General features: G+C 52.1%; 1 long non-coding RNA gene across 1 annotated transcript; it reads right to left on the bottom strand.

Annotated features, from left to right (window-relative positions):
• Window positions 1-701: 701 nt before the first annotated feature.
• Window positions 702-1620, bottom strand: LOC124513262 (uncharacterized). The gene is made up of 2 exons (XR_006962337.1): window positions 1201-1620; window positions 702-1069 (listed from the first exon to the last, which is right to left on the bottom strand). It is a non-coding gene; the product is annotated as an uncharacterized LOC124513262 (long non-coding RNA).
• Between the last annotated feature and the right edge of the window lie 19549 nt (window positions 1621-21169).

Genomic DNA, 21169 nt, shown 5'->3' with positions numbered 1-21169 from the left:
GGAGTCACCCAGCCAAGCTCTCCCTCGGGTGTGGCGCCCGAAGTGAGCGAGGCGTGGCAAGCCCTGAGCTGTGCGTGTTTCCCTTGAGGGAGCTGCTAATGATGGCAGGGGTGTTGAAACAACAGAACAGGGGCGCTTGGGTGGCTCAGCCAGCCGACGTGACTGCCTCTTGATTTCGGCTCAGGTCACGTTCTCACGGTTGTGAGATCGAGCCCCGCGTGGGGCTCAGTGCTGGGCCTAGAGCCTGCTTGGGACTCTCTCCCTCTCTCTCTCTCTCTCAAAATAAATGCACTTGAAACACACACACACACACCCCAAAATAAACCCAGTACACCCGGCGGGGAGGCGGTGCTCGTGCCGCACGGCTGTCTGCTTTATAAAAACTGCCTTGAGGTGTCGTGCGAATCGGTGGCCTGGGCTGTTCTCTAGCTCCAGTCTCAATTCCTCCAAGGCAAAGACCGCGTCTCGTTCAACCTGTGCGTCCTGGGCCCGCGCCCGGATGCACGTGGCTGAGAAAGCTCCCCGTCGCCCCACACCGGGAAATCAGGGGCACCGTTGCTGCCACAGGACCTCGGGAGGTGGCCGCGTCTGCTCCTTGTCCCACAAGGGGATGCAGAGATTCCTCGGAAGGGCAGTTAAGCACAGCTATTTTCTCTCGTTGCTTTGGTCATCGTCAGGCATTTGTTAGGAGACAGGGACAGGCAAAGGCAGACCTTTATTCTTATTCAATCGCCTTTGCGGAACACCCTCACCTGCACAGGCACTGGGAAGGCAACTGTAATTAAGATACAGAGGAAAGGAAGGAAGGTTCATTCCTCACGGCGGGCTGGTGCCTGCAGCGAAAGTATCCAAGTATCCTGGAATATGAGGGCTGGAAGGCTTCTTAGGGGGTAACATAGCCTCTCTTATACAGATGGGAAAACCGAGGCCCAAAATGGGGTAGGGGCTTGCCCGAGTTCCACAGGTTAGAACACTGGAGCGGTCTTTAATCGGATTTATGAATGAGGAAGTAGGAGAGTTGGTTCTCAGCCTCCACTCCTGATGGACTGAAGCTGGTAAGAGGTGGAGCCTGGAAAACAGATAGGAGGGGGAGGGTGGTGTCATCGACAAAAGGAAGGCGGGGAGCCCCACACAGGATGGGAGCCCTCAGTCTTCCCTCCCTCAGGGCTTGGAAATCTTTGCTGATGGCCAGTTCCTTACCAGAGGTGGCAGACAGAGAAAGAGGGAGATTTCTGAGCCCAGGGCATCACCCCGGGGGGAGGCGGGAAACGGCAGTGAGGGATGGGAGTTCTCTTGTTTCTGTTACTTGTATCTCGAGATGTGCCTTTGGCCGAGTCGCTTCTCCCCTTAGTTTTGCCATCCGTAAAATGGGGTCACCGTCCCTGCGCGTGGGGCCAGGATGCCCTAAGGGGATCAAAAGAGGGGAGCACGGAGGCAAGGTTGTGTGCCTGGCTTCTGGCAATCAGATTCCTCCCCGCTCCCCCCGGACCTGCCCCAAAGAGGCGTCTGGAAGTTGCACAGAGCCAGCCAGTCTGGGCGCGAGACAATCAGCAGCCCCGACGCCGCCGCCGCCGCCGCCGACACAGAACAGCAACTGAGACGGTGGCGGGTGGCGGTGACCCGGCCCAGCCGCGCGAAGTGGGGACGGCCGCGCGTCACCGCGCCTCCTCCCCGCGGTCTACACCCGCGGACGACGCCCCTCCTCCCGGGGCTCCGTATGCACGCGACCCGCCGCCGCGTCGGCCCGGGCGCCTGCCGGGCGTCCCCCCCCCCCCCCCCCCGCTTCCTATTTGTGGCCGGGAGCGCGGAGCGTGTCACGTCCAGGAAGGACGAGCCGGACCCGGCGTCCGGCGGGCAGCGGCCCCCGCCCAGCCCCGGGCACGCCTCTGCGGGCGCCACGTCCCGGCGCGGGTGCGGTCCCAGGGCGGACGGGGAGCAGGGGTGGGGGGAGAGGAGCCCAGCGCCCGCAGCGGCCCCGCCCCGCGAGAGGGGGCGCCTCCCGGAGCCTCCTTTACAGCCCCCGCCGCTTGGTCAACGGAGAGCTGGCAACTCGGGCGCCCGAAAGCAAAGCCAACGGGGAAGAAGGGGGCGCCAACCGCCTGAGCTGGGTCCCCTCCTCCGCTCCTGCACTCGGTTCCGCTGCCCCTGCCCCTGATCTAGGACCAGAGCCAGCCCTAGAACTATAGGATGACATCCTATGGCGGAGGAAGGTGGGGACAGAGCCTACAGGTCAACCCTGTGGTTTGACGGATGCGAAAACCCAGGCCCAGAGTGGGCCCCCCCCCCGACGTGTTCAAGGCCCCCCACTGTAAGTCAGCGCCTAGCCCACGTTTTTGTTGCCCAGCCCAGGGCCCTTTCTCCAACACCCCGTACCCTACTTCAAATGAAATCAAATCCACCCTTGGGCTAAGGACAGCCAGACTTTTTGCCAAAGTGTGGTTTGGCTAAATTAGTCAAATGCCAGGAAAACAGAATGGAAGGTTTCTAATAAAATCTGTCTCCACCGGCCGGGCAGGAGTGTTATAAGGGCTCACCCTCTGGTTCCACAAATCACCTGCACAACCTTGTTTGACATTTGCAGCCTGGCAGCCACAGGCACGCCGCACCCCCTCCTTTCTTGCGGGCCCCCGCCCCCGCCACACACACACAATGGCATTTTCTTCTCTGGTACCTGGAAGGGGCAGAAATGCGCAGTGACCTGGTTTGCCCGGTGTTGCCCGTGTTTTTTTTTCTCTACCTTTAAAAACTGGCCAGGGCTGGGAAAGTGGGGATAGGAAATGGATTCGAATCTCCTACTATCTTCTACCTCAGCTTAGGGCTCTTGCATTCTACCCACGGCGAGTCTCAAACTGCGTCCCATGATTATATTTAGACCTCCCTTCTTTCCCCGTCTTCATAGAGGGCTAATTTAGCTATTGTCCAAGCACAGCAAGAAAGCACAGTTTCAAACCACACCAAGGATGACCCTCTACTTAAAAGGCCCACATCAAAACTAGCGCCTCCCAGATCCCCGCCCTGCCCCCTGACAGTGCAGTGAGGAAATGGACAGCTGCCCGTGGCGTAAGTTGCAAGCCTTAGCTTGTCAAGACTTCCTTGGTCAACCCCGATCAAGGGTCAACCCCACAGGGGGAACTGCGAATGCTCAAAATCTAGATCACCCTCGGGGCGCCTGAGTGGCTCCTTTGGTTAAGCGTCCCACTTCGGCTCAGGTCATGATCTCGCGGTTGGTGAGTTCAAGCCCTGCGTCGGGCTCTGGGCTGACAGCTCGGAGCCTGGAGCTTGCTTCGGATTCTGTGTCTCCCTCTGCCCCTCGCTGCTTGCACTCTGTCTCTCGCGTTGTCTCAAAAATAAACAAACATTAAAAAAAAAAAAAGCTAGATCCCCCTCAATGTGCATGTGGTTGAGGAAATCACTCGACCCTTCTAAGACATTCTTTGCCTTCATCCCCACGGTCTTGGAGAACCACTCCGTCTTCTCACCTGTTAGAGAAACGCCATCTCGTCTCACAGTGTGATGACTGACCTCAAAAATGCTTTCAGGTGACCGATCTATACTCGCGGCAGGAAGAGAGGCACGTCTGAACCCCCAAATCCTTGTCATACCTGTGTGTATAATGTATAAATCTAGTTCTGCGTCCCAGAGACCGGCTTGAGGGTTTACGAATCCTGGGTCTCTCACCTAATGCCTCTCAGCCACTAGGGCCCAGTCTTGGGAGTAAGACTGTGGTCGTCGCAGACTCTTAAATGGGGAAGCCACCTTCAAGATCCCATCCTTCTCATCCTGAAGCAATTTTGTCGTAATTACTTTGCATATCGAATACCTGCCATGGGTTACAGCTAGCGAGTGTTCTCTTCACTCAGCCTTGCAGTCGGACTAGGAGACAAACAGGTCAGACGATAATTATAAATAATGTGAGAAGTGTGACAGTTGTGGGCAGAGCGTAGGAGGGACGAGCTTGGGGAAGACCCCCATACGCAGAGGGGGTGATACTTGAGCTGGGTTTTTTTTTTTTTTTCAACGTTTTTTATTTATTTTGGGGACAGAGAGAGACAGAGCATGAACGGGGGAGGGGCAGAGAGAGAGGGAGACACAGAATCGGAAACAGGCTCCAGGCTCCGAGCCATCAGCCCAGAGCCCGACGCGGGGCTCAAACTCACGGACCGCGAGATCGTGACCTGGCCGAAGTCGGACGCTTAACCGACTGCGCCACCCAGGCGCCCCTTGAGCTGGGTTTTGAAGGATGAATGGTTGGCCCAGGCAGGCGGGTTGGGATAGAGGCTGAGTTAGGAAAGGCAGTTTCCATTTCTTTCTCCCCTCGTAGGCACCGGAAGTATAGCCTGGAGAACCTGAGCACTGGGGTCTTGATTATCTGTGTGTGGCTTCTCCACTGGTGGAGAAATTGGTGCCCAGACTCCCCAGTCCCTGCCATCCGGCATGGGGTGCTCAGAGGAGGCAAATGCCTTAATACAAGGCAATTTGCTGTGTTAAACATGCAACTGAGGAATAACTATCCGACAAAAATGAGGTTGGCATTTATTGCTTTTTTGGGGTCCGTCTGTATATTGCTTCCCTTCCTTTAAAATATGCAGAAATTCAGATTTTTGTATTATTTTTAAAGACTGGAATAAGAGAAATACGACTATGCAAGCAAAGGGACGAGAAAGGGGTGCCAGACGGAGGTCCTGGGACTGACTTCCTGAGGGAAGGAGCCGCAGCGAGGCCGTGATCTTGGGATTCGCCAGAGTGGGTTCCCCCAGGTCCATGGGGGTTTCAGATTCTCCATCCACGGTCTCCTGAGCCCCAGTCCCCAGCTCCCTCCCTGACCTGTCCCTAGGGTCTAAAATCCTGGATCAGAAAGAAGTGGAAAAACCCAAATCCTTTGAAAAGGGTCCTGTTCTTTCATTCAAGACAGTGGGTGTGAGTCCCGATAGAGCCAACCCAAACATGTCACATCATCCCCAAATACATAACGGCGTTCATTCTCCTTGTGGTAGGGATCTGGGCAGCAAGATGGGGCTCCCCACGGCGAGGGAGGTATATAAAGGAGTCTTAATTTGTAACTAGCTAATGTTTGACGTTCTAATTTTGTAGCTTTCCAGGCTGAGCATTATTTTGTGGTCTAAGATTGTCTGGGATATTATTTGCTAACCCAAGCCACCATCATTCACCTCAGCTGGCCTACATGCCGGTTCTTTATAAAAGTTCTGCTGCCCCGGGGCCTGCCTCGGGCGGGCATTTTCCCCGATGAGTTCACTGGACTTTCATCCACCACCGCGCTGGCCTCCAGCAACGCATACCCTCTCACCCGGGGCCCGGCGGGTGACCAAGCACAAACCCAGCCGTGAAATCAGCGCACCGGTCAAAGCCGCTCAGTGCCTTCCTAAACTGATTTTCACAAAGCCACAACCGGAGAGCAAGAAAAGTGATTTCCACATGCTGAATACCCACTGTTTCCATTTCTCGGTTCAATATTCCTGACCCCGGGGACTCTGACTGGTCAGTCTATCACTCCTCTGCTTCTGACCCCCTTGGTGTGGTCACTTCACACACGAGGGGCTGCTGGGGACTGTTCTCCTGCAGTCATCCCGTGGGGACCCCTGACCCCCTCCACCCCCAGCGTCAACACCTGCCCGTTTCCCCAGGGGCTGGGGGAACTGCCCAGCAAAAGTCTTCTTTGGCTTGACCTGTGCCCACCCACTCAGGCCGGCCACACTCCGTGGTTACCATTCCTGTTATCCACTGACGACACTACAAAATGTGACTTTACCCTTATTTGTGGTGATTAACCCTGCGCATCAGCACAGAATGCTAGGCTGCGGAGTTGTGGCCCTGAATAGTTTCCTTCTTGCCTGGTCTCAGCTGCGACGTCAAGTTCATGTTAACGGACGGCGCACAACAGGTGCTTGGGACAGGTTAGCTGTGCTCTTAAGTTGGGTTCCCGGGAAACTGGTGATTTGGGACGAGGCTTACTGCCCACTCCATGACTCCTTTTTGTTTGTTTCTCGTTTTTCTTTTTTTGTTTGTTTGTTTTTTAAATAAACCCTCAGGGAGTGGGGCGCCTGGGCGGCTCAGTCGGTTAAGCCTCCGACTCGATCTCAGTTCAGGTCATGATCTCACGGTTTGCGAGTTCGAGCCCCACATCAGCCTCTGCGCTGACGGCCCGGAACCTGCTTGGGATTCTGTCTCCCTCTCTCTCTGTCCCTCCCCTGTTTGCTCTCTCTCGGTCTCAAAAATTAAGTAAAAATAAGACTTAAAAAAAAAAACCCTCAGAAAGTGATGTTGGCACAGGCCCTGTATCATTCAGGGCTCTACCAGAGAAACTCACCAGGAGGAGAAACTCTATCTGTATCTTTCCCTCTGTATCTATCTGAGTCATCGATCTATCTGGGGATTTATTGCAACACACTGGCTTGCACCGCCATAGGGGCTAGCCAGACAAATCCAAAATCCATCAGGCAGGCCCTCAGGCTGACACTCCAAGGCAGGAGCGAATGCTACAGTCCATGGCAAAATTTCTTCTTCTGCAGGGAAACCTCAGTGTTGATCTGCAGGCCTTTCAACTGATTCGACGGGGCCCACCAAATTAACCAGGATAATCTCCTTTAGTGAAAGTTAACTGTAGATGCTAAATAACACCACAGCGACACCTAGATTAGCATGTGGCCGAATAAGGGTGCTATAGCCTAGCCGAGCTGGCACACAGGAGTAACCATCACAGACTCCGTGGCAGGAAAGGCAAACCCAAACTCGGAATATGTGTTGATTCCAGTCAGGATGAATTGTTGCTTCGTCCAGAGTGGAAGGGATCCAATCTAATCACCTTGATCTTTTTGAGGTGGTGCCGTATTAGGGGCATGGCACCGGTCTCTTACTGGCAGACTGGTTTGTAGCCGCTAGATGAGTCTTGGTGAGTGGATGCTCGTGCTATTTGACCCAGTTAATAGCTTTCGTGAGTTACTCCCATGGATCTCCACTCGCGCATCCATTGAGCGAGCACTGGGCTGACCAATGGCAGAGGCTGGTTAATGTCAAGCGGCCCCGTTATTCAGTCTACATCGTTGCCTAAGGGCATCTTCCATGGCGGATGCCCTCAGGGGGGCATTAATGTGTAATTCATCTCACATCTTATGCCCATTCCCACAGGCCCGTCCCCGTGTCTCTTCACCATGCCTCCTTGTCCCTGACCTTCCAAACTTTATTTCTCAACCCCCTGGCCAACCAGTCAAGCCATTCGCTGCGGTCCATGTCTCTGGTATAGTCTTACCTTGGGCCACTTTTCTTTCCACACGTAGCGAATGTCCAGGGACACTGCCAGAGCTCTGCCCACCGGGGGTTTCCCTCACGGCTGTTTTTTGGGACCCCCCCCCCAGAGTAGGACTGTAGTGCAGCCCAAGTCTGTTCCCAGCTGGCATCCAGCAAGACGATCCATCTGCGAACCAAGCTCTGCGTTTTTCCCCTCTGCCTTCAGATGATCGTAAAGGACCCTCCACCAGCGCCCCCCACCCCTGCTCCCTTGGGGCCACCATACACGCAAGCCAGAGGAGAGGCACCAGGGTAAGAGTGGTGGACCGCACGGGGAGGGGGCCGGGCCACGTGTTTGGGCAACTTCCTCGTATGTCTTACTTGTGCCCCCTTGCTTTTGCTCAAGTGCACTCCTGGGTGTATTCTTTGCATCTCAGAGTGCTGCTTAGGCCCACGGGACATGACACACGGAGCTCACGAGGGAAAGTTCTGGCTGCGTGAATCTTGATGGCCATGGTCAGGTGTTCTGTGCCTACCAGGATCCAGCATTCCAGAAGCTGTTTCGCAAGTGGTTTATGATGATCTTACACAGATAGCATGGGCCACGGTCTGCATCATTCTCCTGATGCGGCCTGCCATGACCTCCACACGGTTTCTTCATTGAAACTGCTAATGTCATCGTTGTCTGGCCCTTACCTGCCCGGGATCATGGGACCTCTACGCGTTTCACGGTGGGTCGTGGCAGGTGCTTGAATCTTCTCAACGGTTATTTTCCCCCTCTCTTGAGTACATGTGTCTCAGCAAAGCTTCCAAATACTTGCCACTTGTCGCCCACGCCGTCTGACGAACAGGATGTCACCATTGTCGTGGAGCACGGTGATACTCTTCGGGATGTCACAAAGGTCCCTTTGGAGGGTGGGGTGGGGAGGCGACACAGGAGGAGGGTGGGGGGAATTAGAGCACGACGTATATACTTGTACCCATCTAAACGGATGTGGATTTTTCCTGATGCGCTTGGCAGGGAGGGAAAAGGAAGCATTCGCCAGATCGGTGGCCGTGTCATTCAGCGTTCGCCCAGATGCCACAGCTGCACGGCACTTTCAGTGGACCTACGACTTGTTGAGTTTGTAGTGGTCCAGTCGGGTCTCCGAGGCTCTGTCTGGTTTTCGCAGGGGCCAGACTGGGGAATTTAACGAGGCTGTGATGGAGATCACCGCTCCTGGCATGTTGTGCTAATCAATCACCTCCACAGCTCTGCCATCCCACCCCCCACCCCCCACTTCCGGCCCCAAATCTGACGCGGCCACTCATTATGATAATTGAACTCACTTGCTGCTGATGTTTGCTACCATCTGGCCTCTATTATGCAAGGATCCCGTCATCCCCATCGCTGTTCGGGAGTCGCCTCCAACCCCATGGGACCCCACATCCCTCGATCCAAGCCCCATCACCCCGTCCCGGCTCCTATCAGTACATGTTGGCCGGGTCTATGCAACTTCAGGATACAGAGCCCACACCAGGCGGGGTCCAATCAGGAGACAGAAGCCACACAGTGATTTGAACAGGGCACGTTTAATATGCAAATAAGGACTATGACAGGGAACTGGAGTAACGAAGGGTTGGCCGGTAAAACACAACGAGAACTCGGAGGTGTATGGGACTAGCAGATGTAAGGACCAGCCGCTACCCCTAATGCCGAGACAGGGCCCTCAAGAGGCTTCCCTGCGGCGGGGACCTAGATCTCATTAAGAGGACGCAGTCATGGCTCATCGGATGGCAGGAAAGTCGTTGGGCTGGGCAACGGGTCTCACTGGAAATTTGTCCGGCGGAACTCGCCCAAATCTGCCCTCTCGGGTGCCTGGGAAATCCGTACACGAGGAGGTATGTCACAGGAGGTGGTCCACTCTAAAAGTGCCTCGGGTGGAGTGCTGGGGAAGGCTGCTGGCCTCCGGGGGCTGCTGACGGCAGGGTCCTAGGACCAGACAATGGACCAGCTGCCCACGCCCCAGAAGCCAGAGCTGGAGAAGCTGCAGGAACCTGCCAGAAGTTCCACCGTAGAACTGGGAAGGAGAACCCCTCTTCCCCTGCAAAGTTTCTCCACGGCCCTCTAGTGACAAAGCTTGACCTTGCGCCAACTGGCAAAGGTGAGCTGTGTGTAAAGGGTTCGGATCCATTTTTACAGAGTGGGGAATGAACTGCAGATTTGGAGCTAAGAGGTCACAAGGTGACAACGGGCATCGTCCTTTTCTTCTGTTAGCAAGGCCGGCACTTCCCTAGCTAGGCTGTGACCGGCCTGGTGGCCAGGAGAAGGGGTGGGGTAGACCCAGAGAGGGTTGAGGCAGAGGCCTCCGCATCTTCTTTAAGCAAGAGGGGAGCACTGGCCTCTTACTGGGAGGCAGGGGGCACTTCTGCAGTCCCAGAGGGTTAAAGGGGATCTGGAACTTATAGGACCCCGATGTCTCCATTACAAACCTCAGGGGTCCCACCCCTTCCCAACCAGGCCCCTGATGATGGTCTCAGTGGATAAGAATTCAACTTTATCTGGAGCCCTTTTCTTAAAGTGTATTTATTATTTATTTTAAGACAGGCGAGGGGCGCCTGGGTGGCGCAGTCGGTTAAGCGTCCGACTTCGGCCAGGTCACGATCTCGCGGTCCGTGAGTTTGAGCCCCGCGTCGGGCTCTGGGCTGATGGCTCAGAGCCTGGAGCCTGTTTCCGATTCTGTGTCTCCCTCTCTCTCTGCCCCTCCCCCATTCATGCTCTGTCTCTCTCTGTCCCAAAAATAAAAATAAACGTTGGAAAAAAAAAAAAAAGACAGGCGGGGAGGAGCAGAGAGAGAGAGAGAGACACAGAATCCCAAACTGTCAGCTCAGAGCCCACCGCGGGGCTCGAACTCACAAACTGTGCGATCGTGGCCCGAGCCAAAGTCCAATGCTTAACCGACTGAGCCACCCAGGTGGCCCTGGAGCTCTGCTGCTTTTATACTTAAGTCTTGGGCCTGATCTTCAGGTTTTCTGCTTTTCAGGCTGCAGGAGATGAGAGTTGGTCCTTAATGTTGTTGCCAAGGCAGTTCGTGCCCGACTGCTGACACCACAAACAGCTGCTTAAAACACCACCCACTTATTAACACTCGCTTCCGTAGGTTAGGAGTCTGGACAGGGCTGGACTGGGGTCTTCTCAGGGTCAACTGTGCCAGGGAACATAACATGATCATGGGAGCAGAAATTCCTCATACTAACGGTTTCAGGGATCAGGGTGTAGAATCGGGGGGAGGGGGCTGTTTTAGAATTCTGCCTACCCACGGTCTGCAGATTCACAGCTCTCCCAAAGGCAAAATACATTCACCCCCTTCCAGGTCTCCAAGAGTCTCGTCCTATCGTAGCATCAGTTCAAAGTCCAAAATGTCATGTAAGTATCGTCGGCTCCAAAGTCCAAACCTGCATCATCGAAATGAAATACAGATGGATTCCCCGAGTACAACTCATTCAGTACAGCTTCTGGGCGCCATCCCTCTCTGCCTACGGACCCGTGAACCTAAGGAATTTAGGTTACGTGCCCCCAACGCTCCCAACATACGTGGCGAGACAGGCAAAAAACGACCGTTATGTTCTGGTTCGAAACGGGGAAATGTCGCCGGTCCAACGGAGCAAACTCTTACAGGTTTCAAGGCCATGGGATTAACCCTTCCAAGGCTCTGGACTCTGCCTCTGGGCTCTCCGATGTCCCCTCTGAGTCACTCTGCCTTTCTCGTGAAAGATGGCACAAGTTTGCAGCTGAGAAGTGCTATCAACCTGCTTCCTGTCAGTAACACTTGGGGAACCCAAAATCTTCTTTCATTTTCTACCGTCTCTTTCAATCTATCTTCGTGAGGTTTCTCCAGACACAAAGTTTTCAAGAACTTGTGGGCTTCGCACGGCATGCACGGGGATCCACTCCATTAGCCAAAAGGCTCTCCCACGGGTCTTTCGGGGACAGTCCCTTCTCTATATCTGCCTTCTGCTGGGATGGGTAAGGAACGGTACACAACCTAAGCTTCCTAGAGCCCCCCTGGTTTGACTGCGGCTATGAAGAATACCCCTGATATAGACTGAATTGTGTCCTCCCACCCCTGAAATTCACATGTTGAAATCCTGCCTCCCGGCCCCCCAGAATGTGACTTTATTTGGAAACAGGGTTGCTGCCGAAGTGATTAGTTAAGATGAGGTCAACCTGGCATAGGGTGGGCTCATAATCCAATATGCCAGGTGTCCTCACAAAAGCGGGAAAGCTGGACCGAGACCCACACAGGGGAGCGCCGTGTGATGGACACAGAGGTGGGTGATGCTTCTACAGGCCAAGGAATGCCAAAGATTGCCGGCAACCCACCCGAAGCCAGAAGAGAGGCTCGGAACAGATGCTTAGCTTCAACCCCACTGACACTTTGATCTCGGTTTAGTAGCCGAGATGGTACATTTTTACCGTATAAGCCATCCAGTTTGCAACACTTTGTGATGGAAACCCTAGCCAGCTGGTACAACCCTTGATCTCCTGTGACTCTGGATCTTTCTCAAGTCTCAGCAAAAACATTGCAGAGACATATACCGAACTTTTTTCTGCCCTGCCTCCAGTGCCAATCGTGTGTCCCTCACTTCCTTCCGAGTCCTGACCAGCAGTGTCTTCAAGTCCAGGCTTCAGGGTGCAGCCCAGGAAACATCGTGAATGGAATTCCGAGAGCCTTGCGTGGGGACCGGTGGTAGCTATGCTCGAGAGACCTACCCTTTGACTCTGGCACCCCGATCTTGAAACCATCCCCTATAAAAGCACAAATGAGGAACAGATATTTATTGCGGCACTGTTTTATTTTATTTTTTGTTGTTTATTTCGAGAGAGACAGAGAGAGGGCGAGCAGGGGAGGGGCAGAGAGAGGGAGAATCCCAAGCAGGCTCCACACTGTCAGTGCAGAGCCTGACATGGGGCTTGAACTCACGAACTCATGAGACCATGACCTGAGATCACGAGATCATGAGGTCACGACCCATGAAACCAAGAGTCAGATGCTTAACCGACTGAGCCACCCAGGCGCCCCGGGTCGGATCTTTAACATACCTCTGAACCAACCAGTCCCTGGATGTGGGCTGTGCTTGGGGAAGGGGAGGACGAATGACTTTTGGGGAGGTGGCTCTCTTCAGTTGAGAACAGTTCCTGGGGAGACCTTCAGATGAGAACTGTTGGCACAAACACTCTCGAGCCTCAACCCTGAAAGGCGGGAGCATCTGGGTGGCAGACCACAGCACCCACTTCAGTTCTTGTCTTCTGTAACTCCTCATAGCTAATATGTGTGCTTTGTATTGTCTATTGCTGCATAATAAACGACTCCTAAACTTCGTAACGTAAAGCAGCAATTTGTCAGCCCATAGTCTCTGTGGGCCACGAAACTGAGCTCGGCTTAGATGAGCATCTCTGGCTCAGGGGCTGTCATGAGGTCATCAGGCTGCTGGCTTGGGCTACGGTCACCTGGAGATTGCCGTGGCTGGCGAGCCCACTTCCAAGCTCACTCGCGTGGCCGTTGGCAGGCCCCAGAAGACCACTTCCAAGTTCACTCACATGGTTGCTAGTAAGCTTCCCGTTCCTGGCCACGTCCTCCATAGGCTGCATGTGTTTTCACGACATAGCAGCTGGTGGTTGGAGAGAGGCCACGCCCAGTCTTTTTGTAACTAATCTTGGAAGTGACCTCATATCCCTGTGCTCATCTTCTACTCTGTAGAAGTCAGTCACCAAATCCAGCCCAACCAAAGGGGAGAGGACTACACTGGCCGTGAATACCTGGAGGTGGGGGTCACTGGGGCCACCTCGGAGCTGCCTGTCCCAAACGCCACCTGCCAAGCACTGAGCTGAGCCTTCTACCTGCACCGCTTTATTGAATCTCACCATCACCTTAAGGGAGATGTTACGAATGTCCTCATTCGCAGACGTAGAACCGGGCTCAGAGTGGTTAAATAACTTGCTCACGGCCACACGGATCACTGCGTGGGCGAGAAAAGATTGAGCCCAGGGTCTCCTGTGAACAAGCCTGTGTGGCCCTTTTACTACAAGGTCTCCCTCAGTAACATCTCCAGAAGGATCCAAGTTGTTGCAGGGCCCGAGGCTGAGATGTACCGGTCAGGGCTCTAAGGCCGAGCGTTCCCTCACTCGGGGAGTTCAGGAATGAGGCTGGGAACACAGACCAGCAGCAGGCCAGAAGACCGGCCGGAGGGGAATTCTGAAATGTCGGTGAAATCAGTTGTGGACATGGGGAAACCCTCCTTCCTTCCCGGTTCGTAGCTGCTAAGTATGGACTGGAAATAGAGACAGCAGGAATCGAAAAACAAATGAGCTAAAACCATTATTCAGCCATGGCCAAAAAAGGTTAAGCTTCTTGCATAAGGGACTAGGCAAAGAACAAGCTCTTAGGAACTGCTTGACCTAAATCTGAGGGCTGTTCCAGGTTATCGACTGCTCTGTAACCAACCACCCCAAATCTTAGCAGCTGATTGTAACAGGAATTCACTTCTAGCGATGCTTTGGGTTGGCTGGGCAGTTACCCTGCTCCTAAGCGTGCATTTCACTTTCACTAGAAGGGCAGCTGAGTTGAAGGGTCTGCCATGTCCCCGCCCGCGGGTCTGGAGCCTCGGCAGGGCGGGCTGGGACCTCTGTCTCCACACAGCCACCACTGGGTGGTACAACCCAAGCTTCCTCATGGGGGTGGTCGGGTTCCAAGAAAATAAAGGCAGACGCCGCAAGACTTCTTGAAGCATAGGCTCCGGGACTCGCACACCTTTTTTTGCCATTCTACTGGTCCGAGCAGTGACAAGCCCAGACTGGAGAGTGGTGGGAATGGCCACGCCACTTACTGGGAGCTTACTGGGAGGAAGGTCGGGGGACGCACGGGTGTGAGACGCATCCGGGGTCGTTCTTATTCACAGTGACGACGGAGGTCTTGAAAGGGAGTTTATGCTTAAATTGCGGGGAGGTACAGTTGACCCTCGAACGTGGGTTTGAACTGCAGGTGTCCACTCATAATGTGGGTGTTTTTGAAACAGCACAGGACTGTCCATGTATTTTCCTCTTCCTTATGATTTTCCTAATGAATTTTTTCCTCTAGCTTACTTCATTGTCAGAATACAGTAAAAAATACACGGAACATACAAAATATGTGTTGATCGGCTGTTTCTGTTATTGGTAAGGCTTCCAGTAAAAAACAAGTAGTTAAGTTTGGGGGGAGTCCAGAGTTACACCTGGATTTTCGACTGCGCAGGGGGGTCAGCACCCATAAACCCCATGTTGTTTGAGGGTCATCTGTTTGAGGGTTCTAGTTGCCCTGGTCCTCGCAGTGGGTTACAGGCCCCATGAGAAAGGACCGCAATGTGCCTGTGATGTGAACTATCTCCACCGCAGGGCACTGGAACGAGTAATCTGTGTAGGGAGCATCAGAGTTGGGACCTAGTCAGAAATAGAAACACGTTAGACTTAAAATGCTGGAACTTTCAGCTACCACAACCTGATTCTACATGAAAGTGAATCCAGGCTGTAGTTGGAATAAAAGAATATACATATACGCTGCTTTAGAACAAGATTCTTTGGACTACAGGTAGGACTTATTCATGGGTCTTAAAATTAATTAAGCTGTTTATGACTGGCATTTAAAAAACAGAAAACATCAAAGTACAGTACATACAAAGATATTTTTCTTGAATTTTTAATTTCCTTCTGTTGGATTAGCTAGGTAATGAGAACATACATTTTTTATTAAGGGTCCCAAAGGGTGAAAGCTGCTGAGTTAGTATATATTGAGGCAGGGGAGTATCTACTCTATATCCATGAAAAAAATATGTGTTAACCTCAGTCTCTCGTCAGAGTTACATGCTAGAAAGCAAGTATGGTAATTCTATGATTTGGACAGTTTTGTTCCATTCTGAAAGGTATTAAATAGAGGGGACTTGAACAAGGAGATTTAAAAAAAATTTTTTTTTTTTAGTCTTACTTTTGAGAGAGAGAGAGAGAGAGCGCGTGTGAGCAGGGCAGGGGCAGAGAGAGAGGGAGACACAGAATCCGAAGCAGGCTCCAGCCTCCGAGCTGTCAGCACAGAGCCCGACGCGGGGCTTGAACTCACGAACTGTGAGATCATGACCTGAGCTGAAGTCGGACGCTTAACCGACTGAGCCACCCAGGCGCCCCAGAACAAGGGGATTTCTTTTCTACCTCCTTAGCTCCCTCGCTGCAGTCCTTGAAAGGAACCAAACCGGGTGGACCCTGAGCTGGAAAGGAATGTGACAGAAAACAGGTGATCTTCCAGCTGACAGTGGAAAACAGTTCTGAGGACCAGCCTCACCCAGCATCTCACCGCCTGACATGGTCTTCGATAATTACTGGTCTCTTGAGTGTCCTCCACTTGGACAGGGTCCACGAGAGCAGGGACCCTGTCCTGCTCACTGCTTGAATTCCCAGTGGCTAGATTAGCGCCCAGCACAGACTAGGCACTCAATAAACATCTGTGGAATAAACAAATGGGTGAATGAATGAATGAATGAATGGGAGGGGCCTGAAGAGGGCCCTCATCCCGAGCGCCATATTTTAAATCCTTGCTTTTCCCTGAAGGTACTTACTTCGTAAGCTGTTTCCATCCGGGCTTGGTTTTCCCCAGACTGGTTCAGATCTTGGCCACGATTCTTTCCTCAAATAACTGCGTTCGAGGATATGATCGGATTATTGTTCAGCTGGACAGAGTAAGTGTTACTGAAACCGATCAGCAAGGAGTCGGGGCGGTGGGGGAGGGGCTGGCAGACGAGGATGAGAATGAATCACTTTAACTCTGGCCATGGGCCTTGAAAATGTATCATCCCTCATACGGGGGGGGGGGTTGTAGAGTTTGTGAGCTGGGCAGGACTGACCACTGATGACAGCAGGTCAGGGCTGTTCATTTCACAGAAAAAAAAAAAAAGAATTCACTGGACAAGGAGACCTCAGGATGTTGTTGACTGAGGAGGAGGAAGAAATGAAAGACACACAACGGATGTGGCTACTTTTTTTTTTTTTTTTTTTACTTTGAACATTAGCATTAAGTTTGTTACCGTACACATCCAAAGGCCCAGCATGTCGGAAATATCATGAAGTGGCACACCTTATACCAGAGTCTCGCAAAGAATAAAATAGACAATGCTACATCGAGTGGTTAAAAATACACACACAAAAAGTAGTTTTAACAGTCTATAAATTTTTTATACTTAAAATCATGATTGAGTGGAAATTAAAAAGTGCATTTCAATTGCTAAAAAAATAATATTGGTAGAGTTCACACAAGGCGGGGGTGGGGGTGGGGGTGGGGGGGTGGGAAATCAGTACAATGAGGGATGTGACAGGATGCCGGAAAGGAGACGACTCAGGGAAGCTGGGCTAGCTTGGAGGTTCAGGGGGGAGTTGGGTTCCGCCTCGCTGCAGCACCCCAGGGCCAAGAGCCCTCCTCTCTGCAGGCTCTTTCCCATCTGAAGGGATCCTGTCCCACCGACCTGTCACCACCCCGACTGAAGGACTTCTCTAAACTTCTTTGCAGCAAGAGAGGTACCTGCCCTACGTGAGTCCCAACTTGACCTTCAATTGCGTCTTCGCAGAGGTAGGAGAGGGCCACTGCCCCCTTCTGAACTTGACACAAGTACCCCAGCCGCGTGGCCTTGAGCCTCGGGAGCTGGCGGGTGGAACAGGGACCAAGCAGCTTCTGTTTTGTCAAACTCCTTTGGACAAATGTTCAACATTCAACTTTGTAAACCTAATGCTAAACAACTCCTGGCAAGCAAACTGGATTTTCTTTTAAGAAATGAGGAAAAGTGCAAGTGACTTCAGTACTGGCGGGGGGGGGGGGGCGGGGGGGGGGTAACAAAAATAAAACCCAACAAGTTACTTCTGGCCACCTGTTAACCTAAACCAATCAATCACAGCTCATTTCGCTTTTTGTCAAGTGTAGGAGTGGGTCAGCCTGGGCCGGGGTTTGGGGCAGGAGCCAGGCAGAGATCTGGTCAGAAGGGAAGGCGGCTCTAGGCGCAGGTGCCCCCAGCTCTACGGGGTAAACAGTGCCGTGCGGGGCTTTGCCCTGGGCTGTCACTGACCGGCCCACGGTGGGGCAGATGCCGCCATGAGTACGAAACTCCTGGTCAGAGAGCGGAAGGGGGTCAGCAGCCCTAGGACAAGTCACTGACAGAGGGAACACGGACTGAATCCTAACCTGGAGAGGGACCTCCCAGGGGTCAGGATGCAGGGTCCAAGGCCGAGGACTTGCTCGCTGGTGTAACAGACATCCACTGGAGCCCAGCAGAGAAGCATTTCCTCGTTCGTACTCCAGAGTCTCCCCCTACCCCCACCCCGCTGCTCTTGTGCCTCTCAGAGATGTGATCGCCCTGTGCTGGTGGTGGCATTTGTAAGGAAGAAGTAAGGAGGGCTGCCTTCCTGCTCTGCACAACCGGGCCCCCATGGGATGGTCCTAGCTTTCAATCTCCGGGCACCATTGTTTGAAGCGGCTAATTAAGCTGCCTGACCCCACTCTTCAATCTTTGTTTGCATCCTGAAGGCTGAGTAACTACTGGATTTTGTAATAAGGGAAAATGTCTTAAAAACAAAGATCTATAAATAAGCACTGAGCCAAGAGAGGACAGTCTGCAAGAGACTTAAAAGCACGCTCTTTCTTCCGAAAGTGGAGAATAAAGACGCCGAAGTACTTTGTTGCTCCCTTGTGGACAAAGCCGGTACTGCTCATGGGGTAGAATCACACAGCCCTTGCCGAGACATGAATACAATGCATATTTGAACTTATGGAAGATTGAGAAGAATCCGTCGGATTTTCAGAGGCTGCAGACCTATCCTTTGGGATACAACGTTAGAAGGAAACACCAAAATTATGCTACACAGTCTCTTTCTTTCCCACTTTTGGAAAGACCTAGTGAGTTGGCTAACCAAGGACAGAAAGGCTATTTCTAAGACTGTTAAGAGATTCTGAAAGGATCAGCTATTTCCCACCGACTTTCAAATGCAATTACGCACAGCCTCGAGTCCTACGCAGGCTGTGATGTGACGTCTGTGTCTCTGCCTTTCTGAGCACATGGTCCCTTTTCACCTGGAAAAGACAGGCAGGGAGGAAGCTGCGTTCGTTCAGCGGAGCTGGATATTCAGAAACCACCTGATTCTTTGGCACATCCCCGTCAGAGAGAGGCTCCCTGGCTGGTCAAAACCAGCAAATGCAAGTACTCCATTTCCTTCCGACGTGAAGCAAAATTCACCGCCCCTACCCCTTCTTGCCACGTCCCCACTTTCCACTTGTACCCCAGGGTGCTTTCAAGTAACTTGTAACATCCCTGATCTCACCAGAGAAGCTCAAATAGCGTGAAAGGAACCTGCGACCAGAAGGTGGAGGGGACGCTTCTCAGGGACAAGGGCCCTTCGCTAACTTGCGCCAAACGTCTCCTATCACTGAAGACATGACCGAGCCGGCGGTCCGTCTCAGGGATGTGGCTGCTTCACGTGGGAACCCGCCGTGGCTCTCCCCAACCTGGGGTATGTGTGGCCTGTGACTCCCAAGGGAAGCCACGCATGTCGAAGTGGTTACTTTAGGGAGCCGGTTACAATACGAGAGGCCAACTTCTAGGTCAATCGTGGGGACCATCGAGGAAAACGTTAAGCGAAAAGCCCTTGAAACGAGGAAACTCTTGATCCTTAATTCCACATAAATCTACTTTTTGCATTCTGTGAGCTGGCCTTCCAATTCCAAACGGCCTGGGAGGCCTTCAGAGGTCTTGAATTTCTTCATTTTCGAACGTAACCAATTCTCACAAGTTTGCACCGTCTCACCAACGACATACGGTCGCCAGACAAAAAAAGGGTGAGGAGTTTATTAACAGCTGCCTTCACAGACTCCCACTTTGTGTGGCTCTTAGTCTTGAAAACCTGAGTTATTAGTATGATCAGCTTTAGGGAAAGGGACATGGCAATTTAGGTCAGAAAGGAAAAATTTTGACTAAGACCAAAATACTCCACTTAGCAGATTTCATTCCCTTACAAAAAGAGAAAAGAAAACGCAACCGAGTTTCCTCGTTGTAAAGAGTTCTATTTGTTTTCGGTGTGGGAGGAGAACCGAACAGGGAGCAAGAGACCCGCACAACACCGCGCACGTCAGCTTTGACTGGGAAAGATCGGGCCGTTGTTAACAATGGTTTAGCGATAAGGTGCTCGGATCACACGGAGAACGTACTGCAACCCCCTTCTTATTCCATCCTTCATATGTTATGCATCAGTCATACTTTAAGAGTTAATTAGATGAGAGCCAGTGGAAAAGAAAGGAACTGGACGTTTCTGAGGGACAGGCGGATGAGATAGGCATCAATGAAGGGCTGCTGATAAACCCAGAGAGCAAGTCTGAAGTAATTTGACTACACTAAAATGATGGGTACGATCTTCCAGAATGTTCCTGGAAGAGAGAGAGGGCAACGCAGGAGCAGGACGCAGCAACAGCAGCACTCGGGGTCCCTTAATCAGAAAGGGCGGGGGGAGGGTGGCGTTTGACAAGACCATGATGAGAAGGAGCTGTTCAAAAGAGGTGCTCGGTGACCTTTACTTCTAAAGGAACATCTAGTTTCCGGTGAGAGGAAAAGCGAATGAGGGGTAAGGGTAAAATCTTCCATCATTAGAGAGGTTAATGCGTCAAGACGTAAGACAGAGGCGAAAGCGTGAAGTGGGATCTAAAAGCGACCTAGGGAAACAGAACAGGGAGAGGTTCAAAGTTCACATCCAAGGTTTCAGCTAGTTTGCAGGGCCAGACCAACTAGGGCAAGGGTGGCTTCCAACACTCAGCAGAAGGAGATATTCAGAGGTAGGATTCAGACCAGGAGAAGAATGTTCCAGGATGCTGGCTTTTTTGAAGGCACTCGGGAACGGAGTGAGAGAGCGTGAAGAAGCTTCAGAGAGACAATGGGGGATTCGGGAGAGGTGTGCACTCACGGATCTGTCACAAGGAAATAAAAACCACCGCAGGAACACTGTGACAATACACACTCCATCGAGTGACCCACAGAATAACAAGGTAGTAGAGATCCACTTTGTTAAGTAGTTTCTTACAACAAGATAGCTTCTACACAGGGAGTCAGAGAGAGAAGTCTGTTTTCTGGAGCTGCCTCTCGGCCGAACAGTTTTGACCGAGATCAAGAATTCGGTAAGTGGTACGCCATCTGGTTCTTTAAACGAATTTCCTGAAGCTAAGGCTTCAAAGCTGGGACGACCGAGGAGTCTGCTTTTCCTTTGCATCTTGCAAAACCGATCCTCTAGGACAAAAAGGTCCGGTCACAAAGTCTATAAAAAGTCGGGAGAGTATAAAAGTACAGCATTATGAAAGTGGACATACCGATGGCAACTTTTATGGCTTCCATAGAAAGTGGAGAGAGGATCTCTGGTTTGCTTTATCGAGGTAGCGTCCAGGGCTGGAAGGCCATCATCATTTAGTACAAATGCTACAGATGACCGAAGCAGGGTGGTAATGTTCCTATTGCATAAGAATGCCACTAACTCCAGTGGCTAATGACCTTTCATTCCTGAAAAAAATGATCTTTTGGGGGGAATTTCCTATCCGGACTTAGGCAACGGGCGATTAAAACCCGGTATTTACTTGTTCAATCGTATAGTCTGAGGAATTCCAAGCGAGCTGGGTTTTGTCGTGGTAGAACAGCTGATACACTTCTTAAATGGAACGTATCCCCTTTTCCACTAAGTACTTCCCACAGTCTAGAACAGCATGGAAATGTGCATCGTGTGGATCGGCGATGTAGTACGAGTTGTCTCTTCTAGGCAGTAGCTCACACAGAAGTTTCTCCAACTTTTTATCTTTTTTTTTTTTTTTTTTTTTTGGTACAATAAAATCCGACCCACCATTCTGCTTCATTG

This window comes from Lynx rufus, unplaced genomic scaffold (genome assembly GCF_022079265.1).
Source record: "Lynx rufus isolate CCGP_SWC_20201006 ecotype Redwood Valley unplaced genomic scaffold, mLynRuf1.p SCAF_18, whole genome shotgun sequence".
NCBI lineage: Eukaryota > Metazoa > Chordata > Mammalia > Carnivora > Felidae > Lynx > Lynx rufus.
This window is presented reverse-complemented; position numbering and strand designations above follow the sequence as displayed.